This window comes from Dipodomys spectabilis, unplaced genomic scaffold (genome assembly GCF_019054845.1).
Source record: "Dipodomys spectabilis isolate Male_0828 unplaced genomic scaffold, ASM1905484v1 ptg000527l, whole genome shotgun sequence".
NCBI lineage: Eukaryota > Metazoa > Chordata > Mammalia > Rodentia > Heteromyidae > Dipodomys > Dipodomys spectabilis.
The window spans coordinates 1,875,623-1,888,158 of NW_024871204.1; the positions used below are offsets into that span (position 1 = coordinate 1,875,623).

The following is a 12,536-nucleotide window of genomic DNA, read 5'->3' on the forward strand; positions in this document are numbered from 1 at the left end:
GATTAAAAGTTCAATTTTATAAGAAATTACACCTTTTAACTTCTCTGCAAATAGCATGGTTTGGATAATACTGTTGTGTAAACTTGCATAAAGTTCTAGCTTCCAAATACACAAAAGAAGTGGGTCCTTTGTGTGTCTGGCTCTGACGTAGTTTACTTAACATATTTTTAGATCTATCCATTTCTTCGCAAATGATGTAACAGTCTTCATAATGGATGGGTGCAATCCAATTGTGTATATGTGCCAAACATTCTCCAACCATTCCTCCCCAAAGGACATCTGGGTTGTTTCCATAACTTGGCTATGGTGAATAGTGCAACAGTGAACATATTTGTGAAAGTGATTTTACTGTAACCTTTTGGAAAAATTCATCACTATCTTTCTGGGAGCAATCGTCTAGCCAAGTTTACAGAATAAGCACATCACTCCCTTCATCTCTATCACAAAGTTTTGCAAGTCCTCAAAAACAAATTAACTCCTCCTAATGATCTCAATAAGGTAAAACCACACGGTGCCCATATTTTTCAAAACATTTTTTCATAATTATTTAGTGAGAACCTGCTATGTACTTTACTAATGTGGGAATGAGGGAAATGACAATAAAGTAAGAAATATGTAATTTAATTACCTATTATCATATTTAAAATCTTTTTCAGCTTTAACTCATAGCCTCACTTACTATTATTTTAATCTTTATTTGATTGCTTCATCTCTCCCCTAAATTATAACAGGTGATATAAATATAAAGGCAAAAAGTGTGGTTTGATTTTGACACTCATGTGTGAGGATGCACAATACGAGCAAATAAATGGATTGGAATTAATAATTATTATCCATTTTGTTAAAGTAAAGGTGGTTTCTCCAAACTGATTCTCGGAATACATATTCCATTCAATAAGAAACGTGACAATTCCCTTTTTTTTGCTCCTCATTAACTTTTGTTTCCATTTTATTTTATATCGAAGGATGATTTCATATATCTACTATAGATGCAATAGTAGATGTTAAAATATTTCTATCTGTATGCATTGATATATACATACACACATATACAGGACATAATGATAATTTATAACTTCTTAACTGTACAATTTACTAAATTATTAAAAACATAGATGACTTATGCCTGGAATCCTGGTTACTTGGGAAGCTGAGATCTGGTGATCATAGTTTGAAGCCATCCTGGGAAAGAGCCTCTTTTCTCCAAACAACCAACAGAAAATCAGAATTGGAACTGTGGCTCAAAGTAGTAGAGTGGTAGCCTTGAGAGAAAAAATTCAGGGACATTACCCAGGCTCTTAGTCCAAGAACTACAATCTACCTAAAAAAGTCTATTTAATTTATCCCTGGGTAATCGAGTATTTCCATCACCCAAATGTAGATCCATGCTCATTTACAAGGTAACACTGTTATGTCTGGAGTACCACATAACATTATCACTTAAGTAGAAAACATTGCAACATGGGTTCATTCTATCTCTCTCATGGATTTTTCTCCACTCAAATACTCAAATGTTACAATTATTCCAATTATTTAAAGCCATAGCTTTTTTCTTTAATACCCATAATATTAGAGTTTGAATTGAGTGTCTTGTTTCTCCTAAATGGGTGTTCGTATCATTTTGTCATGCTCCCAGACAAAAATTATCCTGATTAATTTTCAGATAGAATCTGGATTCTTACTTGTGTATGATCCTGGGCTCAGTCCACTTGGTGTTATTTTTCCTGGAATTTAGAATAACAGTTGCCTGGAATTGTGTACAGATTGTTCTGCCAGTCTGGACTTTAACCACTATCCTCACAACAGTACACTCCCATATAGTCAGGATTTTCATAAGCTTATCATAGCTGATTTTTAAAATATCTGTGCATTTCCTGCAGGTTCTTGAATACTGAATTAATTTGTGTTTTTTTTGTTGTTGTTTTCTTTCATTTGAAAGTATGTGTTGAGTTGCTCCTCTCTTTTTTTTTTTGTTTCTTCCACTCATGTTCTTACCTAAAGTGCTGAGAAACCAATTGTGCTTTCTCAAGATAGTGAAGGTGAACATTACTTAGTCCAAAGCAATTTCAGTAATATTTAAACACCTTCATATCTATGAATGGTGTACATATGCTAAGTGCTGAGAAGAGTCTTTTTATTTTCACAGTTGTCTTTGGCATACACAGACAGATCATGAATTATATGAAGATAATAAAACTACAGATGTTTGCCTGGAGGAGAAAAACCTATTATTAATTGTTTGACAGTGGATTCTTTCTCGTGAAAGAAATATGCTGCTTTATGCAAGATTTCACAAAATCATATTGATAGGAAGAACCTAAACAATCATCTAACACTACAGAGTTGAGGGAGATGAATTGACCTCCTGAATAATTTACTTTTGGGTCAAATAAAAGCATAATGAGTTGTAGTAAATAGGTGCTTAGCTGAATTTGTCAGTTTGTGAACTAGTACAGGTAAATAAAGTACAGCAAGGTAAGAAATAAAGAACTCTGTATTGAAATACATATTTGTGTGTATGTGTGTGTATGCACACTTGTCATGTACACACACGCACATGTGCATGTGCTCATGCATGCATTCATCATTCCTGTGGCTGATAGTGCCTGAGCACTATCCCTAGGATTCTGTGACCAAGGATAGTGCTCTACCACTTGAGCCACTGCTGCACTTCTGGTTTTTTGGAGATAATTGCATGTATTTTCATGATTGGAAAGGCTTTGAACAGTGGTCTTCAGATCTCACCCTCTCAAGTAGCTAGCTAAGCTGATTCAGCCTCTTAGTAGCTAGTTAAAATTCTGCCTGTCCTGTATGCTTCACTGCTCTTCTATTCTTTTCCTGCGATAATCACAAGCCTAAGTCATATATGTGTCTAATTTCTTTAAAAATACTGTTACTGCTCTGCACCAGAAGTTCCCATCTGTACTCTTAACTACTGAGGAGGCTTGAGAACAGAACCCAGGCCAAATTTTAGTGGCCTTCCTTCTCAATCTATAACTGGGTGCATTGGATCATTTCCACCATCCTGTACTATCCTAGAGACTAAGATTAAAGGACTGCAGGATCCAGGCCAGCCAAGGTAGGAAGCTAGACAAGATGATGTGCAATTCTGATGCTATTGATGATGAGAAGGCTCAAAGAACAGATAAGGTGCATGTTCTTGTGGAAAGGAAACCCCTATATTAAAATTAACCACTGATATGGTGCCATCCTAGCAAGAACAATATTCCAAGTGGAAATCCCCACAATTTATCACAATCAAAATAAGCATATACATTTACATCCAAAAACTTAGTACAATCTGTTCTTTGCTCTAATATCATCTTTATCTCATTATCATATAATGTGACAGAATAGTTTCTTCATTAAGCTTATGATATATTTAAAAGACCTAGAAAATTCTTTTTCACTAATTAAGTGCAAACGAATGGTATATTGCCTCATTTCTTAAATATTTGACTACCACTGAAAATTCATATAATGTTTATTATAGTAATATATTCTGATTTATTACTTTTCTTTGTAAAAGTTTTTAAATTTTTTCTTCTCTGATGAAATTTAAGTATTTAAATATTATCATCGAAGTATATTCTTTGAATACTTGGGGCAGTTTCCTACAACGTTTTTAACCAATATCTTCTAAGAATTTTTAATAGGTGTATTATTTGGTTTATTTTTAATTTCTATTTAATTTTATTGTAAAGGTAATGTACAGAGGGCTTACAGTTACTTAAGTAAGGTAATGAGTACAATTCTTATGGAAGGAACATTGATACCCCCTCATCGATTTTTGTTGTACACTCAAACAACTTCTGATGCTGTTGCTGTTGCTATTGATCAATGGGTACTTTTGCTTCTTTGTTCATGCGGTTTTTATTATAAAAATTTATATACAGAGGGTTTACTTTTACTTAAGTCAACTAAGTGTGCACTTCATTTCATTTTCTAAATGTCAAATTTTGAAAATAATTACTTATTTTCTTTTGTTTCTTTAATGTAATTTTTTAAGAGTTGTAGGATTAGTTGATTTACTTTTGCGTGATTTTTACACATGTAAATTATTCAGACACATATATTTTGCTTTTAAAATATTTAATATGTGAATATTTAAAATTGTTTTCCTAATTTTATATGGTTGTTGAATTTAAATAAATCTATGTTCTTATAGTTATAAACACATTGTTCCAGGTAACAAATAGTTACTGTATTTTCAAGAAGCACATACTTTATTAAGAAAGGCTTCATTATCTGGTCACTCTTTTGTAAATATTTGTACTTGAATTAAAAATGTTTGAACTGGGCATGGTGATTTGTGGCTTCCATTTTCTAGCTATGGTAGGAACTGCAAAAAGGGTTTGTAATTCGGGAAAGCCTGAGAAACTAAGAGACCTTTTTATAAAAATATCCAGAGTAAAAGGATTAGCGATATATCCATCCATAGCGGGATATAGAGTGCCTGGATATAATATTCTAAATCTTGAGTTAAAACACCAGTAACATCAATCTTTTGTCAAAAGGATATATGTTTCACAATGTTTATTATTTAAAACTTGTTTGCAAAATTCTCATGTCTTCTATTTCTTAATTTTCAATTTACTTAATCCATCTGAATCCAAGTATATTGTGATTATTTTATTTCTACTGAACTTTTAAATAGTATAAGCAATATTATGATTTCATATATTAACCTACTTTTACTATTTGTGATAATTTCTTCTATTTAATATGATAATATCAATATTCCAAATGTGTGTATGTAGTGTGTATGTGTGTGTGTTTATGTGGTATTTTTGTGTATGTGCTTTCTGTGTACTTTGTAATGCTTGGGAGATCATACCATTGTTTCACATATGCTAGGCCAATGTTTTACCACTGAACTATATCGTATAGTTATAATGCACAAAGTTTTTTAATTATGACTTTTAAATTTTCATTGCTAGTATGTTTTTTCAAAATTATGTATAATAAAATGTGTACTATATTATATTCACGTTAGCAATTTTTAATGTTACTTTATTGTTATTTAGAATATTTCCACTGCCTTTCCTTTTTGATACTCTTGTGTTTGTTATTGATAAAGGTTTTACTTTGCTTATTTTCTCTCTTCATTGTATTTGCCTTCAGAGTTTACCTATTCTTTCTCTTATTTATTAGGAAATTAATTATCATATTCCTATTACAATTTCATTACATTATAAGCGGTCTAAAAATGTTTTACTTTCTATTTTATTTTTCCCACCTTCTCTGATTCTCAGTACACACTATTATGTGTATTCAAAAGAACCTTGATTTAGGTCACTTTGAATATTTTCCTCCTTCTTTTCTCTGAAGTCTTTTTGATTTTTGAAACACAATACCAATGACATACAGCTCCTATGTGGCCCATCATTCTTTCCCCTCTCACTCCCCAATGTCTTACAGCTCAAGTCTTTATCATACAGATTTTTTAGGCTATAGTCTTATCTAAATCTGAATTCATTCCTAAATTAGTTTTAGTTGCTTGAAGCATTGCCTAAAGACATTTTTCTGTATATAATATCTGGGATCTTGTGTTTCACAAGCTACACAATATGAGTGACTATCAAACATCTAGATATCTCTGTAGAATATTGGTCCACCTGCTCAATAAACTCATATGTAAATTCAAAGAATACAGGTCAGTCAGAACAATCTTGTAAAATGGTGTAGCTTGAGCCCTCATATAAGATTTGAATCTTATTACCATGTTCAGTAGTGAAGACAACATATCTCTACTATAAGAACAGACACATAGAAAAGTGTAACAGATTTATTAGAAATAAATTCTTAGTTTTATGGTCAATAGATTTTGAAAAGGATGCCATGACTTTATGAAATAAAAATAGAATCTTAAATAGGTTTATTGGCACTATTGCCTCCATAGATTTAAAGAATGATTTTAGACTACTACATCAAACCTTATACAAAAATTTAAAATAAAAAGTGATTATCAAACTAAATGTGAGATATAAAAACCTATAAACATTCATGACATTAAATCAGTAAAGGTTTCTAAAAATTTGACATGGAAAGTATTAGTTGCTAAAGAAAAGCAATAATAAACTGGTTAATATCAACTGATAACCTTTCATAATTCTATGAAATAAGTGAAAACATATCCAACAGATAGAGGACACGTATTTTTCAATGCTACAATGTTAATACTACAATGGTCCTGAGTCTTAAGTACTTTTACACCTTCTAACACTATATAAGTTTTTCCCTGCAGGATAGCTTTTAAAAAACATATGTAAGTTAATAGTAAATAGGAGGAGCATATGAATTAAGCTCCTCATTAGGATCTAAGAACAAATATAAAAAACTCACTAGTATGATCATCATATAAAAAATGACAAAAATATAGTAATGCATTTGTGGAGAAATTGATATACTCCACATATCAGAATGATTTGTATAATACTGCAATCATTTTAAGCAGCAAATTTTCGAGTCTTCAAAAGGTGAAAGAGAATTGGATGATCCAGCCATCACACTTCTATATATGTATTAAAGAGAAGTAAAATCACTTGTTTGGACTGGGAATGTAGTTCATTGACAGTGCACTTGAATAGTATGTGTGAGACCCTGGAAATAATCCCCCAAAACAAACTTTCAAAAGACACACTATAGAGGATGTACTCTGCAAAAGTTCCTGTAACTGAATTTTATATCTATTTTAATGTCTGTTCTAAAATTTACAACATTTCTATTTGAAGAAATGCAAGTTTGTGAAAATTAGGCTTGGAAAACCTGTGATTGTACAATTCACTTCCAAAGCACTAAAATGTATACAGTAAAAGGAGATAATACATTGCATATAAATTATATGAGAGCAAAAATAAAAACTATTGTTAAAAATACTTTACACAAATTGCAGAATATCTGAAAAGATATTTTTGGAGTTGGCTAAAAAAAACTACAGCTTTTAAAAAAAGATGATATTTCTGTTTATTTTTTGGTCTATCGTTTTGAGTTTATGCAGAGATAACTCAATCAAAAAGTGTATGTGATAAATGGAATATCTAGGAATTATGCATCACTTATGAGTAATTGATAACCTTTTCTGGAAGAAACTTTTAGCAAATGACAGAAGACCCAAATCTATGCATCTGCATTTTATGAAAGCCATATGTTACTTGTTCAATCCAATTGCTTTTCTCTACTTTGCTAGGAAGAAAAAGTATTCTCAGGTTAAGAGGCAATAGCAGTGAAAAGAAACAAAATAGACAATCATCTTGATTTATTTGTGAAAATATTAAATAAAACAATTCCACTCAATCGACTCCAAATTTGGTATCTATGAAGATGTTCCTGATTGCCAACATCCATTGAATTTTTGGAATTTTAATTTCTACCAACATATGAAAACTAGAACAAGAAAAAAATTACAGTCTTAGAGCAAACCAGCCTTGGAATAATTTTCTTAATTGTTGTGAAATTACAGAAGAATTGATACTGTTAAGAATATGATCCTTTCCTATGGAAATCAGTTAAAAATGGTTATCACTTATTATAATTCCAATACCAAACAAGAGTAATTTTATATAATCATTAAAATATCATTTCTTACTATTGTAAAATAGAATAAAAGACCAGTCTCAATATATTATCATTATTCTTAATTTCTAATCATTATCTAAATATCTTAAACAATCTAAATATTCATGTCTTTAACATAGTCGTAAATATTCTATACTTTCTTTTTTTGGGGGGGGGTGGGTCCGGTCGTCGGGCCTGAACTCTGGGCCTGGGCGCTGTTCCTCAGCTCTTAAGCTCAAGACTAGTGCTCTACAACTTGAGCCACAGCACCAATTTGGGCTTTTTTCTTTTTGCTAATGTGGTGCTGAGGAATCAAACCCAGGGCCTCATGCATGCAAGGCAAGCTCTCTAGCACTGAGCCACTTTCCCAGCACCAAATATTCTATAATTTTTACTTAACATTTTCCAGGTGCATGTATTCATGTATCTAAGAAATGTTCATAGCAGTTAAAAGATGTTTTGTGAAATTAATGTGCTATATTTTGTTGTTTTTGTTGTTAGTGTTTGTAATTGTTGGCATTGTCCCTAAGCCTTTTAGTGCTCAAAGCCAGCACTCTACAACTTGAAGCACAGAGCTAATTCCTGTTTTTAGTGGTTAATTGGAGAAAGAATCTAACAAGTACTTTTCTGTCTAGGCTAGTTTCAACAAAATTCTAAGATCTCATTACCCAGAATAGCTTGAATTATAGGCGTGAGTCACTGGCACTTGTTTTATGTGTTTTTAAATTTTTAATTATGCTTTATGATATTTGTTTCACTATATTGTATACTGTTCTACACATAAATTTAGATATATGTATATATTTCTGATGACAATGATCTCTAAAAATGTATGGTTTTCTTTTTTTCCTTTGATTGGAGCTTTAAAAAAAAAATTGGTAGAATACCGTACAGAGGAGTTACAATTACATGGGCAATATAACGAGTACATTTCTAATCAAGTATTGTTGCCTCCTCTTTGTTTCAACTTCTCATCCCTTCCCATACTCCTTCCACCTCCTTCCACCCAATCCTCCCCCCCACCATAGTTGTAAAGTTTGTTTTTCGAAACAACGACTTGTACATCTCATTGTTGCAATGGGTCCACCTGTATCCCTATTTATAAGATTTGTTTTTGCCCTTTCCCTCCAGAAATTTTACAAACATCAAATACAGTGAAAGCAGGGGGGAGGGACATTCAAATGAACAAAAAATCATCTTATGAATATGTTCTAAGCAATCTCAAGAAAGAAGAAAACATTTGAAGTCGAATCTTATCTCTTAAAACCTACCAGTTTTAAGAGATAAGACGAAGGACAAAATTTCTCTTAGAGACCAATATATCTTCAACATATTTGGTTCTAAGCATTCCGTCTAAGGCAAATTCAACAACTAGTGAAACTTGTGTTGGCTGTAACTATGTGTCTTTCTCCATGTGTTCATGTACACATGGGTATAAGTATGTGTGCATTTGTGTGTATAGTAACATACATGTGTACACATATAAGGGCTTATACACATATATGTATATATAAATAACTATACATTTAAAATATATGTGCACACACTAATATATATATATATATATATATATATATATGCACACACACACATATATCAGGTGTTCAGTGATTTAACCTACAGTTCCCAGCACATTGTCATTCTCACAAAGTGTACATGATAAAATGCTCTGAGGTTCTGTGGTATATAATGTGTATCACTTTGTACTCATTTCCCCCATTACCTTGTTTCTCATCCCTGTGAACAACTTCAGTCTATTTTCCATAGGACAGCTTTGTTTTCATTACATGTAGTTACTTACTGATAATAAAATAAAAAGGTTGTTTGTAAAAGAAAAAGAACTTTTAGGTCACAGGTTAAAAGTATCATATTCATCCCAATGTTTCCTATGAGATAAAATTTATAATTGTGGTAAAAGAGAAAAGGAATTCCTAGATCTGTTGTTTTGCCATTTAGAATGACAGAGAATAATATCACGTCACTGTTATAACTCTTAAAGAATGCAAGGGTAACTGATGGTCCCTATCATGTTCCTACAAAACCAGTGGAACCTGAAAGATAATAGTGGACTAGCAGAAATTCTAAGTAGCAGACATGCAACATGAAAGAGAAAGAGAGAAAATGAGAGTGAAAGAGAGAGAGAAATATCATAATACTGAAAGTGCATAACAGATAAACAAGAGCTGTATGAGAATACTCATACTGCTATCCTTAGATTCTACATGTACGTTTGAATGTATTTGATGTATGATAACCCATCAACATAAAATATAAAGTAATTTTGATAAAACATAAAAATGACTCAGAACAAATTATAAATGCTAAAACAATCTTCACAGAAGTAAACTCTCAGAGATATTTCATGACTTTGAAAAGAATAAAGTAGCTTTGGTTAATAAAAATTTAGAAATATGACAATTCACAAAAATATAAAATGATATTCATATATTTCATTATATAACCCAAAGTAGAAAACAAATGTTGTTTAGATGATTTTTTAAAACACAGTATCTCAGGTGCTGGGAAGGTGGCGTAGTGGTAGAGTGCTTGCTTTGAATGCATGAGGCCCTGGGTTTGATTACTCAGCACCACATAAGCAGAAAAAGATGGAAGTGATACTGTGCATCAAGTGGCATCGCTTGATAAAATTTTTAATCAATATTTTGTTTTAATTTTGTTCTTTGTAAATTCATGTGCACCTATAAAAAAATGCTGTGACAATCCCATTAACATCCTCAAAGTACCTCTTAATGATGACTTAAAACGTTGTATTATAGTACAAGAAAAAGAATGCTACAAATAAAGAAAACCAATAATTAAATATTAATGATTAATAAAGTAAAAAAAATTACCAGTGTTTCCAGGACTTGAAGTGTATTACATATTAGATTTTTACTATTTTCTCGTATTCCTGTACATTTAAAACTGGCTAAGTTTATGATGTTCAACAAGAGTTTTATAGGCGATGAGTAGGCGATGAGTAGTATATATGGCTCATTTTATCGTTTGTACATGGCTTATATCATCATTTGTTCTTCGCTAACATAAAAAGTATGGAAGCCCTACAGTTTTAACAGAAACTGTGTAATTAACAAAGTCTTAACTCTTCATTCTGCTTCTTTAGACAAAGACTTTGGAACTTCTCAGTAAAGTTTCTATAAACTCTGAAATGTATATATTTAGTAGTATATGTCTGCTAATATAAATCTTAAATAGTTTATGGAAAAGTATTTTCACCTGCCAGACTTCATTTTGGCATATATAAGCAAATTCTCAAAATTAAATGTTTAAACAGTAAAACTTTAACAAATCTTTACACTTGCTGCAGTGTTCATTATGGCAGGTGCCTTGTATACAATAATTGAATTCCTCCTCCTACAATTTCTTGAACAACAAATATCTGGAATTATTTTGTTGTGGACAGGTTAATCTTGGCTTTATTCTTAATTGTGTGCTTATGGAAGAAATACATGATTCTAAAATTTCACGACAATTCTTTTGAACTTACTTTTTCTTTAATTGTCTAGTTTAAGAAAATCAGTTGCACTTTAGAGATTAAAAAAAAAACTGTTCTGTGCTCAATTTGGCAGGACATACACTAAAATTGGAACAATATAGACAACATTAGCATGGCAGCAGTGCAAGGATTACAAATGCAAATTACTGAAGCATTCCATTTTTACAAAAACAGCTGGAGGCGATGTGGCCAGAAGGGAACCCTACTGCATTATTTGTGGGACTGTAAACTTGTCCAACCACTTTGGAAATTAGTGTGGAGGTTCCTCAAAAGAGTCCATATAGAGCTCTCCTATAACCTAGCAATCCCACTTTTGTGCATTCACCCAAATCACCACACGCAAGACCATATTAAAACTACCAGCACAACTATGTTTATTGCAGCATCATTTAACATAGCTAAGATATGGAACCAAACTCGATTCCCCTCAGTAGATTAATGGATCCAGAAAATGTGTGTGTTTGTGTGTGTGTGTGTGTGTGTGTGTGTGTGTGCATGCGTGTGTGTACATGAATTGTATGCCTACATCAGAAAGAATGGCATCACCCAATTTGTTAGGAAATGGAAATACTTGGAAAAAATTATATTAAATGAAGTAAGCCAAGTCTCAAGGAACATATTTCCCATGGTATCCCTTATTTGCAATAATTAATATATGTCTGGGATAAGCAGAAAAGATCATAAGCTATGTGCATAGGACTAGATAAGATGATATTAAGATAAATGAACCCCAAGATAAGAACGTAAGTTGTTTTTTCTTCCTTGCTGTTGTTTCTAATGTATTTATAATGTACAATGTGATTTTTTTTCCTTTTTTTTATATAATCCTCCCTCATAGTATAACCCTTGTTTTCACTGTATTCAATGTTGGTGCTCCTGCATCTTGTATATCTACTTCGCTAATTTGGGGAGGGAAAGAGAAAAAACAAAATGCTTAGATAGAGATGCAGGTTGACCCATTGTAACAATGAGATGCACAAGACACTATGTTGAAAAACAAACTTCACAATTTAGGAGGGCAGGGGGTAGTGAGGGGTGGAGGGCTTGGGGAGTGTATTGTGGAGGTGTGAGGGAAGGGATGGTGGGAAAAACATTTAAATAAAAAAATAAAATACATGAGAGCAGTAACACAAGAGATGGGAGTGGGGGAAATACTGTACTATACAAAGAAGAGTAGAACAGCTGTGGAGAGCAGTAATTTTGCTTTAACATAGGAGGAATAAACTAGCATACAATTTTCAGCCTCATGTCAGTCACTAAGAAGAGCGGAAAAATGCACAATCAGTAAACCAATAGCGATAAAATAGAACACTAAATAATGAAGAGGAACAGATGACTTGGAACAAGAATAACAAATGACACAATTAGGAAACAAATAACAAGCTGGTAAGTTTAAAAAAATTAACCATACTTCTATCAAATCTTTTTTACCTCATAATTTGTTAGAACTATAACTTAAATC

At 32.1% G+C, this 12,536-nt stretch overlaps 1 non-coding gene across 1 annotated transcript; it reads left to right on the forward strand.

Moving 5' to 3' along the window:
• Positions 1–11,131: 11,131 nt before the first annotated feature.
• Positions 11,132–11,238, forward strand: LOC122099658. Its single transcript, XR_006145978.1, has one exon. It is a non-coding gene; the product is annotated as a U6 spliceosomal RNA (small nuclear RNA).
• The last annotated feature ends 1,298 nt before the right edge of the window (positions 11,239–12,536 follow it).